Here is a 22,440-nt window from a genome sequence, read left to right as displayed (position 1 = left end):
AGCCTATGTGATATACTATACCACCTCCTACCTACAGCCTATGTGATATACTATAACCACCTCCTACCTACAGCCTATGTGATATACTATACCACCTCCTACCTACAGCCTATGTGATGATACTATACCACCTCCTACCTACAGCCTATGTGATATACTATACCACCTCCTACCTACATCCTATGTGATATATATACCTCCACCTACCACCTATCCACCTACCTACATCCTATGTGACATACTATACCACCTCCTACCTACATCCTATGTGATATACTATACCACCTCCTACCTACAGCCTCTGTGATATACTGTGCCACCTCCTACCTACAGCCTATGTGATATACTGTACTACCTCCTACCTACAGCCTATGTGATATACTATACCACCTCCTACCTACAGTCTATATGACATATACATACACACCTCCTACCTACAGCCTCTTATGTGATGTACTATGCACCTCCTACCTACAGCCTATGTGATACTATACCACTCTTCCTACTAGTGATATAACAACCATCCTCTTACCTACTCAAATGTATGATATACTATACCACCTCCTACCTACAGCCTGTAGGGGCTAGAGAGATTGTGAGCTGTTCAGTTGTAGGGGCTAGAGAGATTGTGAGCTGTTCAGTTGTAGGGGCTAGAGAGATTGTGAGCTGTTCTAGTTGTAGGGGCTAGAGAGATTGTGAGCTGTTCAGTTGTAGGGCTAGAGAGATTGTGAGCTGTACAGTTGTAGGGGCTAGAGAGATTGTGAGCTGTTGTAGGGGCTAGAGAGATTGTGAGCTGTTCAGTTGTAGGGGCTAGAGAGATTGTGAGCTGTTCAGTTTGTAGGGGCTAGAGAGATTGTGAGCTGTAAGTTGTAGGGGCTAGAGAGATTGTGAGCTGTTGTAGGGGCTAGAGAGATTGTGAGCTGTACAGTTGTAGGGGCTAGAGAGATTGTGAGCTGTTCAGTTGTAGGGGCTAGAGAGATTGTGAGCTGTCAGTTGTAGGGGCTAGAGAGATTGTGAGCTGTTCAGTTGTAGGGGCTAGAGAGATTGTGAGCTGTTGTAGGGGCTAGAGAGATTGTGAGCTGTACATTGTAGGGGCTAGAGAGATTGTGAGCTGTTGTAGGGGCTAGAGAGATTGTGAGCTGTACAGTTTTAGGGGCTAGAGAGATTGTGAGCTGTTGTAGGGGCTAGATAGATTGTGAGCAGTTGTAGGGGCTAGAGAGATTGTGAGCTGTTGTAGGGGCTAGAGAGATTGTGAGCTGTTGTAGGGGCTAGAGAGATTGTGAGCTGTTCATTTGTAGGGGCTAGAGAGATTGTGGGCTGTTGTAGGGGCTAGAGAGATTGTGAGCTATTGTAGGGGCTAGAGAGATTGTGAGCTGTTGTATGGGCTAGAGAGATTGTGAGCTGTTGTAGGGGCTAGAGAGATTGTGAGCTGTTGTAACTGTTTGATAACCTGAAATTAATTTGTACTGATGCAATAATCATGAAAATGTTGTTTGAGTAACACACTGAAACAAAAAGTCAGTTCAATAATTTGTTTAAGCTAACAAATGTTAAAAACAGGGTCAGGGTCAAACTGTTTATTGCCTAATCAATGAATCACAACAAACATCTAAAGAACCTCGATCGAATTGTTCTGTGCCTTCATCCCCATAGGGAATTGTGGGAAATTGAAATCGACGTCCCGGCTGACTTGATTGTAAGGATATTCTTTGTGGTATCTTTAAGTGCCACCAAGTATGTGATTTAATACCGTTTGTTGATTGGTTTTGTTGTTTCTGTATTTCAATGTCAATTATTTTTATTTCGCTTGTCTTGGGAAAACTCCAATTGGCGGCTAAACATATTTCATTTATATAAAGTACCCTTAGACTTAGAGATGATATGTATGTCATACATTACAGCGAGGTAGCCCTCAGCTACTACAACCACTGAATTTACCTATTAAACAACTAATTGTATATTTTTGAATATGCGTATCAGGTGCGTAGAGCTGTTTTGGCCTATTTTTTATGTTAATCGTGTATCAGTATGAATATATTGTGACAAAATTTCTTCAAAAGATGTTGCTATATACAACATAGGTTATCCCGACCAGGGAGGATTCAGATCTGAGACATTTAGACAGTGCTTGTTACGTGATGGTTATAGATAGAAGACTAAGAGGTCTGAGTGTCTGACGTATTATCCTGACTGGAGTATCAATAAAACGCCTTATAAACCCCAAAACCTGTCTGATCAACACCTTTGTAACGCTACAGTTATGGTATTTTATACATCATAGCTTCGTACTGTAATGTACCTAAAGTATGGACCTGATTTTATGCCAGACCATGTCCCTGTTTGTGTGGCGGTAAGAGTGCAACAATAAACTGCTTAAGCTGTGTATAAAGAGCATCATTGGTCTCAGCAGCCTGTGAGTGATGGTTATAGATGTGGTTAAGTGGTCTGAGGCGAATGGACCTGTCAGTCAGCAGTGGACATTGGTCACACTACATAATGATATATTGGCTCTTGTGTAGAATCTATTGCTATACTTTGAACGGTCCGCATGCAAACATTTGGCTTGATGCTGTACTTTAGAAAATGTACTTTTATTAAATATATCATTTTGTTTTAGAAAATGTGCTTTAATTACGTATATCATTTTGTTTTATAAAACATGCAACTCATTTGATATTCTTAATTAACAAGCACGAGAATATTTTTCGTAGAAAAAAGGAGCAACGGCTGCAGCGGTGATACACTATTTAGGATGTCAATTTGTGAAGTTGCTTGCTTTCTATTTTGAAGTGAAGAGTGATGACCTATGGCAACCCAATATGAATGTTATATAGTATCCATCTAGATGAGTTCGGCTGGCCTATTTTCAAACCATTCTCTAGCTGTATATTTCCCTCCTTCCTGTATCTGTTCGAATTGCTGCCTGAACCGTGACGATCATACAAGGAAAACATGATAGCGTTATTGAGATTTTTTAAAAAGAGGGCAATGCATCCACAAATGACATGAAATATTTAACTTGCATGGTTAAAAAGTTAATAAAATCCAATTTCATTTTTGTCATTTTCTATAGTACATGCAATTATATGGGTTGAATGACCTAAAAAACATTTTGAAGGGCAATTGCATTTTTTTTTCTAATTTTCTCCGCTGCTCTTCCTCAAGGTCAGACAAATTAGAAATCTTTAATTATGGGATTTGTTTTTAATTAAAAATGGGTTGAGAGTGCAATCAAGAGAAATTGATTTCGTAATATATCACTGGAGCAATTTGACTTTGCCTGCTTACCGCCACAACAGCTTGAACGACACAGTAAAACCTGTTGTTGCAAGGTCTCGTGTGTGTTGCTTTGTTGTCGTTAGCAACAGTTTGTAATTAACACTTGTCTTTTGGGATTCTGTATAATTTGTGAAAAAATACTGAAATATACCATCTCAAAAACCAATAAAACTCGTTCGACTAACAATGCAATGTAGCGGTTGAATTAAATCCCGAAACTTTTAGGAAGTATTGGTGCTCTAGTACAATGGATCTAAACAGCCAATATCAGCCTGCTTCTTAAATCCTTGTCACATCAATACCAAGTAGGCCTTGTTATTTGTGAATAAATAGCCTGAGATGTTGGCGTTTTAGGGATTTTCATTTTTATTCGAAAGTAAATTGAGTTTTGGATGTTGAACCGTCAATTCCTCCTTATATTTTCTGAATTGATTTCTTTAGTGACGTATTTCTCCTGAGGAATAAAAACGGCTAAGGATTATGTTTTCCTTTGAATGGCAATGCATGAGTATAGGTTACCAGCCTATATAATCCAAACACGCCTTTATATAACGATAAGCTGCTTCTGATGCGGAATTTCAGAATATAACAAAAGTTCATTTATTGATATTACAGTATTGTCTAAATCGAAGGATACCGAGAGCCGCATATTTGGCCGATATAGTCAGGTTCCTTATTACATGTACATTGATTTTAATTCCTTTAAAGTAAGCAATGCTATATTCCGAATTTGCATATCACAGAGATATCTGCACTTGCGGGTAGGTATTGATTGTGACGTCATGTGTTTGCAAGCGTAACGTCATACGTTTCGGAGAAAACGACGTGAATTGCGCTCACAGAATAATGTCGTAACAATCGATACCTACCCACATAAGGGAGCGAACTATGTGATATGCAAAGGCGGTATAATCACATCGAAATGCACGGTAATACGGATTATACAAGAGTCGGTTTTAATATGTTATACTGTATCAAAAAATGAGAACCTCACTGTATTTGTAAAATTGTTGATAATTATAAATGAAATGCAAGAGTTAGAATTTGAAATAATGAATCACCAATATAAATGATGAGAGACCAATTTATGTATTAGTCTTGATAGACATTTGAATATTTCGGCTAAAACTACAACAATACTCAGGAATGCAGAAGATGTAATCAAATCGATGCAGAACTCTAATATTGGCAAATGAATATTTCATGGAATTCAGATACAGAATTTTCTGTATAAATCTCCACGAGTTTCTCTTTTTACAAACTTCTTGATCGAATTTCCGGTTTGAAAAAAGAAAATATTTTACACCACAAAATAAATTGGGAGACATTGTGACACCCATGTCCTTCCATGCTGTTTACGTAGGCTCTAGTTTAATCCCCACCCAAGTGACCCTACCTCCTTTATCAACACTTGATACATATTTGTCATTGGTGTATCCTCCTGTCAGAAACCTCCACAAGATTGGCGAACTAGTGAATACGTATACAGTACACTGTACATCATATTATTATCTTACTTCTTCATTACTGTAAACATACGTATTATAACAGTAACCAAATTTTAGCGCATTTCACGCTAGAAACTTTACGATTGCCCTAACTGAATTTTTGGTAAGATTTTGATAACCAATGATGAATGCATGCATGATTACATCATTGCGCCAACGTGCGGGAAATCAATTTGCGGTTAATTAGTTGCGCCGAAATAAGTATGTTTACAAAGACTGCTAGTATCCAGGCATTTTATGGAGCATTAAAGTCGCTACTTGTTATGGTGAAAACAGTCTATACAGTTATTTAAACCAGTCAATGCATAGTTGAATTTCAAGTAGCTAAAGCTATGTTTTGCATGCAAATATCCCGTGGTTCTGTAAAGTTTGCTGTAGAAAAATAACATGATAAATCACATGGACGGGATTATATTGGATTTGAGGCAAAGAGATGAAAATGCTAGATGATTAGGCTGAGTGATTTCACGCAGTTGCAGCTTCTTATTAAACAATCAGGAATAGCAAGCAGTCACAAATGGGACAGAATGCATATTGCGCACCCTTCAATAGTTAATGCTAGTGATAATGTAATAATTCGCCGTTAATTTGTTTTAAAATAATTAATCGTGAGGGGCTTTGATACTTGAAACATTTTAAGATATATCTGTACATGTTCAAAAGGCAGATGCATTAACAAGATTATCTGAAATATGACTGACGTACATATATAAATGCGTAAACTACACCTTTTTGATCTTCTAGATTATTTGTTTCTAGGGTTTGAAAGGTACCTCCTGTCTCTATAATTACGGAAAAGAGGCTATTAATATTTTGATATGGTATAATGTTTTGATTCTGATAACGTATTTACAGAACATAATCTGTAACAAAGATTGCTTCTTCCTTTAGTAAGCGCTCGGTATATTGGGAGTGGTATGATCGTTCAAACTCAGTTTATTGGGAGTGGTATGATCGGTCACACTCGGTATAGTGGGAGTGGTATGATCGGTCACACTCGGTATATTGGGAGTGGTATGATCGGTCAAACTCGGTATATTGGGAGTGGTATGATCGGTCACACTCGGTATATTGGGAGTGGTATGATCGGTCACACTCGGTATATTGGGAGTGGTATGATCGGTCACACTCGGTATATTGGGAGTGGTATGATCGGTCAAACTCGGTATATTGGGAGTGGTATGGTCGGTCACACTCGGTATATTGGGATGGTATGATCGGTCACACTCGGTATATGTGGGAGTGGTATGATCGGTCACACGCGGTATATTGGGAGTGGTATGATCGGTCAAACTCGGTATATTGGGAGTGGTAATGTCGGTCACACTCGGTATATTGGGAGTGGTATGGTCGGTCACACTCAGTATATTTGGAGTGGTATGATCGGTCACACTCGGTATATTGGGAGTGGTATGATCGGTCACACTCGGTATATTTGGAGTGGTATGATCGGTCACACTCGGTATATTGGGAGTGGTATGATCGGTCACACTCGGTATATTGGGAGTGGTATGATCGGTCACGCTCGGTATATTGGGAGTGGTATGATCGTTCACACTCGGTATATTGGGAGTGGTATGATCGGTCACGCTCGGTATATTGGGGAGTGGTATGATCGGTCACACTCGGTATATTGGGAGTGGTATGATCGGTCACACTCGGTATATTGGGAGTGGTATGATCGGTACACTCGGTATATGATTGGTATGATCGGCACCTCGGTATATTGGGAGTGGTATGATCGGTCACACTCGGTATATTGGGAGTGGTATGATCGGTCACACTCGGTATAGTGGGAGTGGTATGATCGGTACACACGTATGTTGGGAGTTGTATGATCGGTAACACTCGTTGTTTGGAGTGGTATGATCGGCCACATTTGGTGTATTGGGAGTGGTATGTGATAGGTCACACTCGATATTGGTGTATGATCGGTCACATCTCGATTTATTGGGAGTGGTATGATATGATCGGTCACACTCGATTTATTGGGAGTGGTATGATCGGTCACACTCGCTATATTGGGAGAAATAGTGATATCAGTATATAATGTAGACATCTATCGAGGTAGGCAGTTAGGAATGATTTAGAGAGATAGTACTGTTAAGACATTATTATTTTCATTAACAAATATGTCTTTTCCACAGTCTCTCAAATTACGTGCATTAAATAGATTCATTTCCCAAATCACGTGTATTAAATTCATTCATTTCACACAATTAGTTGCCATAGTAGTTTTTCTTAAGCTTCAATAAATAAGACTTTCGTTGCTTCTAAACTATTCTCTGGCTGTAACGTTATCCATAGATAATAATTTCTTTAGATCAACCTCTGTATCATCTAGCTTTAGGTGATAACTACACTCTGGTCTCCATCATAGTCAAATAGGGTGCCAGCAATTCGATAGAAAAAGTAGATCATGATGAATCCACGGCTTTCACATTAGTGTCAGCATTGTATCTAATTTTCAAGTGACCTGATTTGGGTTGGGTAAATTAGATTCACTAAGTAAAGGTTTGAAGCCAACAAGTACAGTATATAACCTGTAGGTCAGAGGTTACGAAATCATTTATATCTGATTAGGATAGCTACAGGTGCCAGGATATGGAGTTAGGTTACAGATTGTCTTTAATTCAACACTTGCTTCTTATGTGGTATGTATAAGTAACTATTGGGCTTCGCAAAAGTTTAAAGTTTACTGTGCGAGCCTACGAGGTATGTTTAGATATAAACCTAATAATTATTAAACGACCTTTTCATGAATGACCAATAGTTAACGTAATTAATTCAGTCTTAATATCGCGGAATTTTTCCATATCCGACGTAACCACGTGCACGGTGCACAAATGCCCGTTTTATAATTATACAATTGGGAGTCTATGTGATAGCACCTGTCAAGAATGCATACATTTGTTTTTAATTTATATAAATGAATCCGATACATGTTTTATTCTGTCTTAAATAGTGAGAGTATAATTATGTGTGTTATCTTTTGTTTTAAAAATATAATTGACTTTTAGTGAATCACTATTTGTAAGAACTCAAAATGAGAAGAGAAACCCCATTTTAGAAGGTGAATAGCTAGAAGGTTATATTTTGAAGATAAAAGAAGTAAGCGGGCAAATAATTGCATATTAAAAACAAAATTACTTTAATGGGTAAGTTTTATATCATCTGACAAATTCAGGTGGATACAGACATGCTTCTAGACAGGCTGTACTCAACAACTCTTTGTGTATCAGCTGCTGCACTCAAGCCAAGTAGGCCTGGAGGGATACACTGGCCGAGCCTCATTCACATGTTATAAAACATCGAATACTAAAAGAAGAATTACCATAAATATTGGCAGTTAGTATGACGGTACATTTTCAGTGCATTAGACACATTAATCAGGAGAACGGCATGAGAAATGAAATGCTACCAGTCAACAATATGTCTAAAACATTTTATGTATCCTGCATATAAATCGTATGTTACAGAGCTGAACCAGATGGTGTACACATGAACAGTTTCATTTTATCTTTAGACAACAAATGTTGCTTCCATCAAAATTAAAAAGATTTGTTATCTTTATTTTGAACAAAATAACAAAATATGACAAAAACATATCACTTTAAAAGAACGAGGGACAAATAGATGATATGAAATCGAAAATAACTTGTGCATCTACCGGGTATTGCATATCGTCTTGAAGAGTTGATACTGTTTGTAAACAGATCACAAAGCTCCTAACCACCTTCCAATATAACTATATAACTGTGTATAGTCACTGGACAGAATGTTCCAGGACCTGGCGGTGGTCACAGCTGGTCATTTGTGTGGTCTCTCCTAACAAGATTGACTTGGATATGTGACGACTTTGTTCCGCTAAATATGTAAATCTCTTCAGTGAATAGTTTCCTAACATATAAGGTTTACATGCAATTATTGAATGACAACATGATTCAATAAACTGAATCATTTAATATTTACTATCATAAGGTTTCTGCTATTTTTGAGTACTGTGTACGAAATAGTTTTGTTATTTTTCTATATTTTATCAAATATAATACACGAGATTATTAAATTATTTCCTAGCACGTAACTGTTATTTCCGTGTGTAGATGAAGGGGTTTGGTGATGTTGTGTTTGATAGTGTGTAACTAGGGTCTATATGATGTGTACTTTAAATGTTACCTCGTCGGTGATTACTAATTAGATATGCAGCCTCATTCTGATCACTGTATAGTTGACAAACAAGTGAATCAGTCGTCCCACAGGAATTACGTATTTATTTAGATGTGTGCTTAATATTTGAATAATCACAATGATCTATTTCCTGTGAGGAAGACTCTTTGGCCTTGGCCAGGACATTGTTTATTAAAGTGGTAGCTTCTGCTCCTTATATCATAAAGGGAGTGGAACGACTAGTTTACTTGTTGTCAGTGTAATGTAAGCGGGTTTTTGTCTTCAAATTAGTCTAGTTGTTATATAGACGTTAATCTAATCCACCAATCAACCAATCACCATGTTTGTATCATATGTGTTAAAAGAAATCTGACTAATCACAATGCTTGTACTGTATGTATTAAGGAAATCTGACTAATTACAATGCTTGCACTGTATGTGTTAAATGAAATCTGACTAATCGCAATGTTTGTTTATTGTTTAGAAATCTGACTGATCATATTTTTTGTACTAAATATGTGTTAAGGAAATCTGACTAATCACAATGTTTGTACTACATGTGTTTGAGAAATCTAACCAATCATAATATTCATACTTAACGTCTTGGGGTTGTGTATGTGTTTAGGATATAGTTGATAGATATAGCAGACAGACAAGTAGAGGATATATAACCACGTTAATGGGTTAACATCTGGGCGATTCATATTCTTACAGCTAACAAGTAAATGTTCTATAGATTTGATGAAAAATGTTGATATTGTTTGTGATTTGGTTCGAGGTATTTCAAAAATCCATATTATTGTTTAACAGATAGAAATAGTCAAAATGCTTGAAGAAAACAAACATTTGTCAGAAGAGAATTATAGACATTTATCTTAACAGGTAGTGTTATTTTCCGTAAAACTGATTATATCCATCAATGATGAAGTGTCTACTACCGCATGGTGTTTTGATGCTAGTGTGAGTCCGGACTAGAACGTGTACATTATAAGTACGTTGTGTGCTCATTAAAGTTGAATGTTTACTGTTATTGTCGCAGCTTTATCACTATGAAATGTCAACAAATATTGCAATTTTCACATACTATCGTGTATTATAAGACTCTTTCATATGTGGATATGAAGGATAGGGATATTCTACCCGAGGGTCACAAAATGTATAATATCCCTATCCTTCATATCCACTTATGAAAGAGGTTTTTTTTTCATACCTTGATGTTTTATTGCAATTTTACAGCTATAATATCCCGCCATTTTGAAATAAATTCGGAGAAATCGACGACTGGAAGTCAATTTTCCATACATGAAAATTAACGTGATATTTTCATAAAAATTCCGTTGTTTGCATCTTTTACAGTTAAACCAGTCATATTTGCGAAAAAAGGTTGAAATTTTACAGAGGAAATAGAGTTTTTGTTGGCACCGTGACGTCACGAGGCTTTATTGCATGAGTAGCCATGCAATACAGCCTCAAGCGACATGAGTGTATTGCCCTGGACCAGCCAGTATTATACCCGTAGGTATGAAAGAATAAAATGTTCATTTCTTTTATTATATCTGTCTATGTATTTTGATTTTTTTTGCAGGTAGGTATCGAATGTGACGTCGTTATTTAATGTACTGAATCACGGAAACAAATGACGTGTCGCTCACAAACTTATGACGTAACAACCAATACCTACTCGCAATGACAAATAACTCTGTAATAAGCAAATACAGAATATACTAACTTATTAGATCCTTGGCTTTTTCATTGTATTTTGTGCCACCTACTCCAAGTTAGATCACCAATACTTGGCAGACATCTTAATGTACATAGCTTGTTCACCTCTGAACAATCATATATGGAGAATTCCTCAGATGCACTACTAGAGTAAAAATAATATTTTATGCGCTGACGCAACAAATTTTTGATAGTTGATTATATTCCAATCACCTTTTGTAGACCGTCAGTTTTGTTTCAAAAATATACTTTTCCTTATGCAAGGCCAAGTATGATAATTTAATGAAATGTCCTTATCTTCATTGAAGGCCACAGGAGTAAACTATGCTTTGACGACTGTTATGCAAGAGGTATAGCTGAGATGAAGGGCTACAGGAGTTCTCACGTAAGTACAAAAATAATCAATAATTGCTTTACACCAACTTTATAAAAATACAATTTAAAGTGTTTAGTTAATAGATTATTTGAAATACAGGCACAGTTGCGAAATATTTGTTAGTAAATACGTGTTTCTACTCCCAAGTCATGTTAGGATAATTCGTTTTTGTTAACTGTAAAGGGCCTTGGAGTACACGCAGTATTTTTCATGTTACACTTTTGAAAGATTACTTCAAAACATAAATTGTGCTGAACCAATGTGCAATATAGCAAGTCGTTCCTTCCGCTACACAGTACACATGTCAGTGAGAGAGGTTACATTTAGATACACAAACGAAATTGATTTCTAATTCTCTATTGAGCTCAGGTACGAACACACTATAAAGTAAAACTATCTACCACATGCAATGTAAATTTACCAGTACAGTAAATGAAGAGAGATCATATTAAGATTGTTCTATTAAAAGTCTTCAACAAAACATAAGATAATTGTATCAAATATCAAATCAGGAGAATCAGATGCTCTACTTTGTATAACGTAGTATTTGACTGCTCTGTGGCAATTTCTACATCAGTTAGGCCGAACTTCACTCAGGCAGGGTGTAGATAACACTAGTATAGACAGTATACTTTTGAATTTTCACATTTGCTGTTTCATTTGCTAGGAAACAGTGTTCGAAGGACTCTACATGTCTTACATAATTTGATGTAAAAGGTATATTTACTGCAGCAAATCCAGATTGATTATGTTGTAAAAGAGTTTCAAAAACTCTAAAGAATTCTCCCGATGATCGGAAGAACTTAAAAATTGACTAGTTTGATATTTCTTTCTTCTAAAGCATCTCCAAAATGCGGTAACTTTCAACACACAAAATAAAAAAAGCACAAACAATTTGGAATGAAGCTTGAAATATTTGTTTACATTTTCTTGCTTTCATATTTATAATAATATTAAAGGATTAACTTGTATTGATTTTTTATGTTATGGAGATATAGCACAAAATTCTGTGTGTACTCTAAATAAACCGCGAAGCGGTTTATGATGAGAGTACACTCAGATTTCTGTGTTATATCTCCATAACATAAAAAAATCTATTCAAATAATCCTTAGAATTCAATTTACTAAAGATAATCTCTTTAATATTCAAAATTCATTTTGGGACTCTTTTGTCTATGAAATCATTACGCCGTCATCTCAGCCAATCAGAAGTAACGTTACAAACGGCGACGCCATTTTTTCCTTTATTGGCTGATAAAGTAATTGTTCAGCCAATGAAAGTGCTCGTAAGAAGCAAAATTATATTATACATATATATGTAGTAGTTATTACCAGTGATTGTGTTCTAATTCACATATTGCCATGCTATCCTAGTCGATGTCTTGGACGTATATTACCTATGATAAGACTTTAAATGTAAAGCATCGAGTTTGTGACAATACTGATACTTAGATATTAAGAAATAGTTCAGACAATTTATGTAACCCTGGTCAATACTAGCCGCAATTTACCACTCGGCTAGAGCTAAATAACTTCTTTTAAGCTCGATCGGTTTAGCGTCAAACTGGTAATCCAGGTTGATCCTAATTACAGTAAAACCCCTATAACTCGAACAGCAGGGGACCAGGTCAATAGTTCGAGGAATACGGGGTATTCGACTCATCCGAGGTTGGTCACGATCGACAGTCAAAATGTCCGGTTTCAAACTATGACAAACAATGCACGGCAATGCCATTTTGATTACCCTATCTTTCAGCATTTTGGTTTTTTTTTATTTAAGTGTTTTATTGATAGCAATATCAAGTTGAAAAAATGTATAACATAAATTTAGCGTTTGAAAAAGCTAACGAGAAAGCCCTAAATCGAATGTCATTCACATCAGACGGTAACCGATCGTCATCTAGGTCAATGTACAATCCATATTGGTCAACAAGGAGTACATTTTCTATCATTTAATTATTACTACTCATTCAAAACATTTACAAAATACATACCCACAATAAAGTTATTAACCAGCATATTTACGGACATAAGAAATGATATCTATAGATGTCTATTTAGTAAAAGCGTAACGTTGGGTTACATGTGTTCATGAGTAAAGTTACAAAATACAATTTACGGAAAAAGATACGGAACTCACTGATAAAATGTATTTTGCATATATCGTTTGATATCGTTTACATCTTTCGGCAAATAACATTGTTGTTAGCCTGTCGAATGAAACCAACAAAGAAATTTATTTTTTTATAATTAGGTGGACGTCAGCAATATCTTCCGCCTCTTTTGTCATTTCACAATGCGTACTTTCTATTAACACGGATCAACAACTTCCGTATTTACAAACAAACCGTATTTACAACGAAGATTATTACGTGAGAAACATCAATAACTTAATGCCTTTTCTGAAAAATTTAAATAAAGTTAGCATCAAACAACGACTTCGGGTAGGTAGATAATAATGACACAGTTAATCTCTCAATTACCTAAAGGCTCGACACGCCAACTGTAAAAACACAAGATCGTGAGCAATTATCCATGTCGGTCGGTGCAGTCAGGTGTGACACAGGTAAAAAAATATCAAGGGCCGAACACCTGTTCGACGAATACATGGGTAAATACTATGTATTTGATGAAACGGGGGCATATTTCTGTTCGAGGAATAAGGGGTATTCGACGGATAGCTGTTCGAGCTATCCGGGGTTTTGTTACATAGATTATATAGAGAGACGGTCGGGACCGTACGACCAGTTCGACGAATAGGGGGTATTCGAGGAATCCGGGTTCGAGTTAGAGGGGTTTTACTGTATATTTAATATAAAATTCTGCACCCTGTTACGAAGTGATGCAATGAATTATTTATTTTTCAGACTTTCAGTAATATTTACACACTAAAAACTGACAATGCTTGTGCCCACGGTTCAGACAGTGAATGAACTCGGTCCAGAGATAGACAAAACAAGATATCAAAACGTGGTATCCAAAGTGAGTTTTGACAAACGCATGTTTACATCGCCAACTTTCAGAGAAAGATACCGAGATTTCCTCGTGCCACTGTATGTACAGGTTTTGTAGTCAGTTCACGTTGTGCATGTTTTGCATATTTCTTACAATAAAAAGTGTCTGTATTGTGAGACTTAATGACATAAGCCAGATACTCAAACAACTACACTTAGTTACCAAGACTACAAAATACTTGTTGTCATATTATAAGTTCACTTTTCCAAGCGATTACCTTTCTTTAAATACATACGTAAGAAGATTGGGAAGTGTTTTATTGTAATTTGTTAAAGTGACTAATTGATTTTTTAAATGAAATAGTTCCGTTATTAAAGATTATTTCAATATTTGTTCATAATTGCAGGAGGTTAAGTAAAATATTGAGTCTGTAGCATTCCTATCAAATACCCTCCAAAATGGTTCATATAACGAGTTTATTCGAACTAATTGTACTGATCTACTTTTAATGTCGCATAAATGTTTAGAATGAACCCATATACCGTAATGACCTAGTCTATAAGCTATGTAATCTTGACCTACTTTAGATGAAATTAGAACAATAAATTTATAGAATTGTTTAAATGCCTTCTTAACTGATAATAAATACAGCTACCGTGGTCAAACGCCATCATATACATTAAAAAAAAAAGAGAAATATGTTATTGTAGTCAAATGGAAACTGTTGTCATGGCAGAAATCTTGATACCATCAGAATATCTACATACATTCAGAGACTAGTGCATCCCATAATTTGATGAGTTATCAAAGGTTGTCTTCAACAGAAACAACATAAATTCTGAGTTTTATCTCATTCAACCCTTGTTAAGACTGTTGTTGTCAGCCATTCATCACTATCATTCTGCTATATACGCTTTTACTTGATTATAAGTTTCTGTTCCCCAGACATGTAGATATGACTGAGGTCCTAATGGAAATTTGTTATAGAATTTATGGGTTTTCTCAGAAGTATGTAACCATAGGAACACAATGCCTTGTAAATGGTATTGATGTAAGTTCTGAAACCAATTATTTTTATTCTCTAGACCATTTAGATTGATCAAAACCTTAACAATGCTAAATGCTGTGTTTTCCCGAAAATCATAAAAAAATGTTTGATGTAAAAAGAGACTCGAATTCGTGAGAGCAATGAAATTTACATGCCTCGTAAATTTGTGTATTAATTTAAATCTATGAATATCGCATTTAAATGTAATTTAAAAACATCAAAGGTTGAAGAAATCAAGTACAAGAAGTTGGTATCATAATTTGTTGCATTCATTTTCCTTGAAACACTATTTCGCATTGTGCTTACCAATCATATGATGGATATCGTACAGTATTATGTGGTAGTTTTCAAATAACCATTATGGAATTTACCTTGGTATTTACGGTACGACCGTGTAACCCAGTAGTTACGGTACGTCCCTTTAACCCAGTATTTACGGTACGTCCCTGTAACCCAGTAGTTACCGTACGTCCCTTTAACCCAGTATTTACGGTACGACCCTGTAACCCAGTATTTACGGTACGTCCCTGTAACCAAGTATTAACGGTACGTCCCTGTAACACTTCCCAGTATTTACGGTACGTCTCTGTAACACTGCCCAGTATTTACGGTACGTCTCTGTAACACTGCCAAGTATTTACGGTACGTCCTTGTAACACTGCCAAGTATTTACGGTACGTCTCCCTGTAACACTGTCCTTGTAACACTGCCCAGAGGATTTACGGTACGTCCCTGTAACACTGCCCAGTATTTACGGTACGTCTCTGTAACACTGCCCAGTATTTACGGTACGTCTCTGTAACACTGCCAAGTATTTACGGTACGTCCTTGTAACACTGTCAAGTATTTACGGTATGTCCCTGTAACCCAGTATTAACAGTACATCCCTGTAACACTGCCCAGTATTCACGGTACGTCCCTATAACGCTGCCAAGTATTTACGGTACGTCCCTGTAACACTGCCCAGTATTTACGGTACGTCTCTGTAACACTGCCCAGTATTTACGGTACGTCGTTGTAACACTGCCAAGTATTTACGGTACGTCCCTGTAACCCAGTATTAACAGTACGTCCCCGTCACTTTGTCCAGTATTTACGGTACGTCCCTGTAACCTAGTTTTTACGGTACGTCTCTGTAACTTTGTCCAGTATTTACGGTACGTCCTTTTAACCAAGTATTTATGGTACGTCCTTGTAAACCAGTATTTACGGGATTTCCCTGTAACACTACCCAGTATTTACGGAACGGCCCTGTAACCGAGTTTTCACGGTACGGTCCTGTAACCCAGTATTAACGGTACGTCCCTGTAACACTGACAAGTATTTACGGTACGTCCCTGTAACACTGTCCAGTATTTACGGTACGTCTCTGTAACACCGCCCAGTATTTACGGGACGTCCCTGTAACCCAATATTTAAGGTACATCCCTGTAACCCAGTATTTACGGTACGTCCCTGTAACCCATTATTTACGGTAGGTCCCTGTAACCCATTATTGGTAGGTCCCTGTTACCCAATATTTACTGTATTTACGGTATGTCCGTGTAACCCAGTATTTACGGTACGTCCCTGTAACCCAGTATTTTCGGTTTGTCCCTGTAACCCAGTATTTTCGGTTTGTCCCTGTAACCCAGTATTCCCGGTACGTCCCTGTAACTCAGTATTTACGGTACGTCCTTGTAACCCAGTATTTACGGTACGTCCCTGTAACTCAGTATTTACGGTATGTCCCTGTAACCCAATATTTACGGTACGTCCCTGTAACCCAGTATTTTCGGTTTGTCCCTGTAACCCAGTATTTTCGGTTTGTCCCTGTAACCCAGTATTCCCGGTACGTCCTTGTAACCCAGTATTTACGGTACGTCCCTGTAACTCAGTATTTACGGTATGTCCCTGTAACCCAATATTTACGGTACGTCCCTGTAACCCAGTATTTTCGGTTTGTCCCTGTAACCCAGTATTTTCGGTTTGTCCCTGTAACCCAGTATTCCCGGTACGTCCCTGTAACTCAGTATTTACGGTACGTCCTTGTAACTCAGTATTTACGGGACGTCCCTGTAACCCAGTATTTACGGTACGTCTCTTTATCCCAGTATTTTCGGTACGTCCCTGTAAAATTGCCCAGTATTTACGGGACGTCCCTGTAACCCAGTATTTACGGTACGTTCCTGTAACACAGTATTTACGTTACGTCCTTAAAACCCAATATTTACGGTAGTACCTGTAACCAAGTAGTTACAGCATGTTACTGTAACCCAGTATTAACGGTACGTCCCTGTTACACTGCCCAGTATTTACGGTATGTCTCTGTAACCCAGTATTTACGTTACGTCCTTGTAACCCAGTATTTACGGTACGTCCCTGTACCCAGTATTTACGGCATGTCCCTGTAACCCAGTATTAACGGTAGGTCCCTGTAACACTGCCCAGTATTTATGATACGTCCCTGTAACACTGCCCAGTATTTACGGTACGTCTCTGTAACACTGCCCAGTATTTACGGGACGTCCCTGTAACCCAATATTTAAGGTACGTCCCTGTAACCCAGTATTTACGGGACGTCCCTGTAACCAATTATTTAAGGTACGTCCCTGTAACCCAGTATTTACGGTACGTCCCTGTAACCCAGTATTTACGGTACGTCCTTGTAACCCATTATTGGTAGGTCCCTGTTACCCAATATTTACTGTACGTCCCTGTAACCCAGTATTTACGGTATGCCCCTGTAACACTGCCCAGTATTTACGGTACGGCCATGTAACCCAGTATTTACGGTACGTCCTTGTAACCCAGTATTTACGGTACGTCCCTGTAACCCAGTATTTACGGTATGTCCCTGTAACCCAGTATTTACGGTACGTGCCTGTAACCCAGTATTTTCGGTTTGTCCCTGTAACCCAGTATTCCCGGTACGTCCCTGTAACCCAATATTTACGGTACGTCCCTGTAACTCAGTATTTACGGGACGTCCCTGTAACCCAGTATTTACGGTACGTCTCTGTATCCCAGTATTTTCGGTACGTCCCTGTAAAATTGCCCAGTATTTACGGACATCTCTGTAACCCAGTATTGACGGTACGTTCCTGTAACCCAGTATTTACGGTACGCCCCTTTAACCCAGTATTTACGGTACGTCCCTGTAACACTGCCCAGTATTTGATCTTGTGTCTGAGTGTTTGTTCCCCGATTCGATCATTGTACTGTACTAGCCATTACAATTCTTCTATATAGACTAAGCCAGTATGGTGGGCCGAGTAGTTTTTATAGTATAATCAATTGAGTACTGTGACATTCACAGCATTTACCAAGGATTTAAGTATTTAGCTATTTTATCCCAGCATAGCTTTACTCCATACTATCGTTAAAAAGATTATCAAAAGAATGTTTTATATTTTTGTGACACAAACCCATTAAATCCCTTTCAGATGCCAATGTTATTTGAAATAATAATAAGAACAGTTCAGATATCAATCATATCAATACATTTTTACTTCTAGTTGTTACAACATTGACAACCAACTGGATATTATTATGTCCTATACGTCCTACAAATGCAGAAGGTAGTCCAAGTATAAGTTGAGATTTGGAGGAGTTAGACAATTCACCAGGGGAACAGTCTTATCTAGAGTTCCGTAGGTTAAAAAAAAACTTAGTCTGACAGTTTTATTATCTTTCTCCCTGTTATGTGAGTAATCTGACATGTATACATGATTTGCTTCATTATTTTGTACCAAATCAAGATACTAACATGTTTATCAGTTTTCTGTACAGAAAGTGGGAATAAAATGTTGTTATGAATTGTTGTCGAGTCTAGAATAATGAAACGAATCATTGCAATTGCTGCCATGAAAAAATGTCATTTCAGTACAGTACATGAAAAAAATCGCCACTTGAAGTTATGAAGAGGAATTTTCAGTGAGTTGGAACTCCACCTTATAAGTTATAATGTTAGTCATAGTGGGTTTGTTTAATGTTTCGAACTGATGATTGGTCATTTTAGAAATAAAGGTATATAGGTGGATAAGACGTAGAAACTGGTTTGTTTGGTATGTTTGATTTGTCGTTTTGGCCTTTTAATGACCGTAACAGATATTGTTGATATTGTCCTTTGGATTATCATGTGACGATAGATGTATTGTTAACTGATTATGTCATTTTTTAGTGTTCTTTTAGACAGCAGAACAGATAATTGAACGTGGAAGAATTCATTTTTACTATTTTGTACAATAATTATTTAGCTAATCAAGGATGCTATTGAATAAAGTCATTTATATCTAAATTGATCCTAAATTGTCATTGAATAATGCTAGTTTAGACCACGTGCACTGATAGATGATGGTGATATTCTGGTACCACAGTTGTGAAAAATACCTGATCAGGTAATATGTCTCCTCAGAAGAAAAATGACAGTTTTAAATTCCTTTTTCTCCAGAATGAGCTTAATGAGAATGGATGTGTATTTGTCAACTCAGGATACCAATATAATAACGCTTAGTTTGTTTGTCTTCAACAGATCCATATATGCAAGATAGAGACAATCAGGGTAGTTTGATTGGGTTCTTTTCTTGGAGGAAAATGTTTGAGGTTTGAACTTGAAATATTTGTAATATTTGTGTTATTCTTGTATATCTCCACTGTATCCAAGAAAGCTCTACTTGATACACCTCATTTATCTGACACCTGTAGAATGGGTTACAGACGATTTTGTTATCTCGTGTTACATCACACAACAGATCTAGGGGCTACAAACAAGATCCGTATCATCTAACACATCAAAATCTTCAGATCTTTTTCATTCACTAATAATTACGTAAACTTTGTAATTGTAGCATTGAAAAGTGACTTACCTCTTTCGTATATAAAATCCCAAGTTATAAAGCCCCTGTATCTTTACCAAGCCGAGCTGCAGCAGCACGCAACAATATGTTGAATTTGTATGCATCATTTCATTATACGCAGCTGTTAACACAACTTTCGGTTTATGCCACGTGTATGAGTAAAAATTCCCAGGTGAAAAAATTGCACTCCAGGTATGTCCTTTCACAGGTAAGAAATACTGGAAACAGTTGTTTCTTTAAGACGTACTCTTTTGTTTAACTATACAATCCAAACACAACATCTGATGTTTGCAACAGTTGTGGAAAATTATCATGAATGAAAGTATGAAATTTTATGGATTATATACTCGGGATGGAAATGAGAAATGCACATGATGAGTAGAGTGTGGAGATGCTGTCAGTACCTAGTGGTTGTCTGTTTAATTTCTAGACTGTGAGGAACACACTGTTGTGTTTGTACAGAGATACAGAGGCTGAGAGCCCAGACACTGCTGGGGGCTCCCCACGGGGGAACACGGCAAACCCACGCAAGATCAATAGACCTTGTCATTCAGCATAACTGTTCAAATAAAAAGAACCAGTCATAAAATTCAATTCAGTGTTTGAACAACTGCAACCTTTTATTAAATCTAAAAAATATTGATTTTTATAACGTCCTGCAGAGTAATAACTATCTTGTTTCTGTTTTCAAATCAATGTTTTCAGACCGAGATCCCCCCTCTGTGATCTCCCCTGTTTATATATGTCTGTCATTTCAACAATGTTGGCAACTGTTTGTTTAGAAGGAATTTTGATAGGGACCAAAGGTAGGTAAATAAAAGTTTACATGTAAATGCATATCTGATCAACAATAAGGTGTTTTCATGTGGATATTAACTAATAAACAGGGTAACACATTAAGTGAGAAATTTCCTACCATCCTTGTTAGATCTACTGAGTGGCGTGAACACCCTTCTGATCCCACCCGTGCCCTCTTGTCCGGTAGTAATTAACCCCTACTCACCCACTCAGCATACTTCTCTAACGACCTATAACACCTATGGACTGAGTCAATGTGTCAGTCTACTGTTAATTCCCACACTTCCCCGAGATTCCATTAGCCTTTCACCTTCCCTCGTTTTAACCCCTCTTTTCCTCTACCATTAGACTGGCCACCAGTCTCTAGAATATTAAAAAAAATCACTAAAATTTTGTTTGATCATTTTTGTCTCTACTACATGCCTGATTCAAATTTCAAACTAATTATAAGGGGGAGATAATCTAGTAAAGAACTTCTGAGAAAGTCTGATCAACAACTTAGGGTTTGGTGGCCAGTCTACTCTACCATATACCAAACCATTCTCATCTCTCATTCCTAAAGCTCTCATTTCCCTGTTTTTAACTACATTTTAGCTAAGATTTTATCTATACCAAAGATCTTATGTATAAGACTACCTAACTCTATCCCAAAATTCCTATATCCGGCATTCTGGCATCTCTTTCTTTGGTACTTTTTTATTTGTCCTCCCTTTCCATCCGCGTTTCTTCTTTTTTACACAGACACAATGTCTTCGGGTAAATTAAGGTAAATTCAGGTCAATTTCGGGTCAATTTCAGATTATGATTTTGTTCAGGTCAAATTGGCCTGTGTACCTTTCTAGCTTCCTTCCTACCTCTTTTTGCGCCCATCGTCTTGCTTTTTTGCTCCCTCGAGCTTCTTTGCTGTCATTTTCCACTCAACTTCTCTGTTCTTACATTCCCTAGGTTTCCGTTCCCATCCTTGCCCTCCTTTTCCGCAATTAATTCTCTTTTCTTGTGTCCCTAGCTTGTTGTGCCCTCTTCTGTGCACTCAAATTCCACCCTAGCTTCTCTTTTCAAGTTACACCGTCTTTCATTTCGTGCCCTCCTCTTCCGCCCTGCAGGTAGGGCGTTAGAATTGTACCTGCTGCCCCTATTGCATGATCGTAAAAGGCGACTAAATTTAGGATCTTATCTTTTCTCTTCTTCCTAACTGACTTTATCTTTCCTAATGCCTCCCTTGGCACCGCCTCACTTTTGGCCGTGAGTTGAGCGTTCGCCCCTGTGAGGAAGGCTCTGGGTCCTGTCCCCTGGCCGAGACACACCAAAGTCTATAAAAGTGGTAGTTTCTGCTCCTGCTTAGCGCTCAGCATACAGGGAGTGGGACGACTGGTTCGCTCGTTGTCAGTATAATGTGACCGGGTGGGGTGTGTTGCTTGGTGTCTTCGACGGCATGCTTCAGTGATATAGCACTATAAAAAGGGCAACAGTTCCACTATACAAGAAGACACAACATAAATATACCGCAGTCTCCCAAAACACGCACCTCGCACAACATACACGCAACACACCGCATACATGGGAGGCCGTCCTTACATGACCATAGCTGTTAATAGGACGTTAATTAAACAAACAAACAAACAAACAAACAAAAGCCCTCCTCTTTGCCCTCTGCACCTAAGTTCCCTCATTACATTTCAAAGCTTCCCTTTGCCCTCCATTGCCCTCATATTCACCCTAACTTCACGTTTCTTACATCCCCTTGCCCCC

At 37.5% G+C, this 22,440-nt stretch overlaps 1 protein-coding gene across 1 annotated transcript in view; it reads right to left on the bottom strand.

Moving 5' to 3' along the window:
* LOC138332235 (5-hydroxytryptamine receptor 4-like) overlaps nt 1-20,315 on the bottom strand; it is a 38,414-nt gene extending 18,099 nt beyond the window's left edge. The window contains exon 1 of the mRNA XM_069280239.1: nt 19,903-20,315. The gene's annotated coding sequence lies outside the window, so the exon portion shown is untranslated. The remainder of the gene's footprint in view (nt 1-19,902) is intronic.
* Between the last annotated feature and the right edge of the window lie 2,125 nt (nt 20,316-22,440).

This window comes from Argopecten irradians, chromosome 9 (assembly GCF_041381155.1).
Source record: "Argopecten irradians isolate NY chromosome 9, Ai_NY, whole genome shotgun sequence".
Classification (NCBI taxonomy): Eukaryota; Metazoa; Mollusca; class Bivalvia; order Pectinida; family Pectinidae; genus Argopecten; species Argopecten irradians.
Note: the sequence above shows the minus strand (reverse complement) of the source record. Positions and strands in the feature narration are given on the sequence as shown.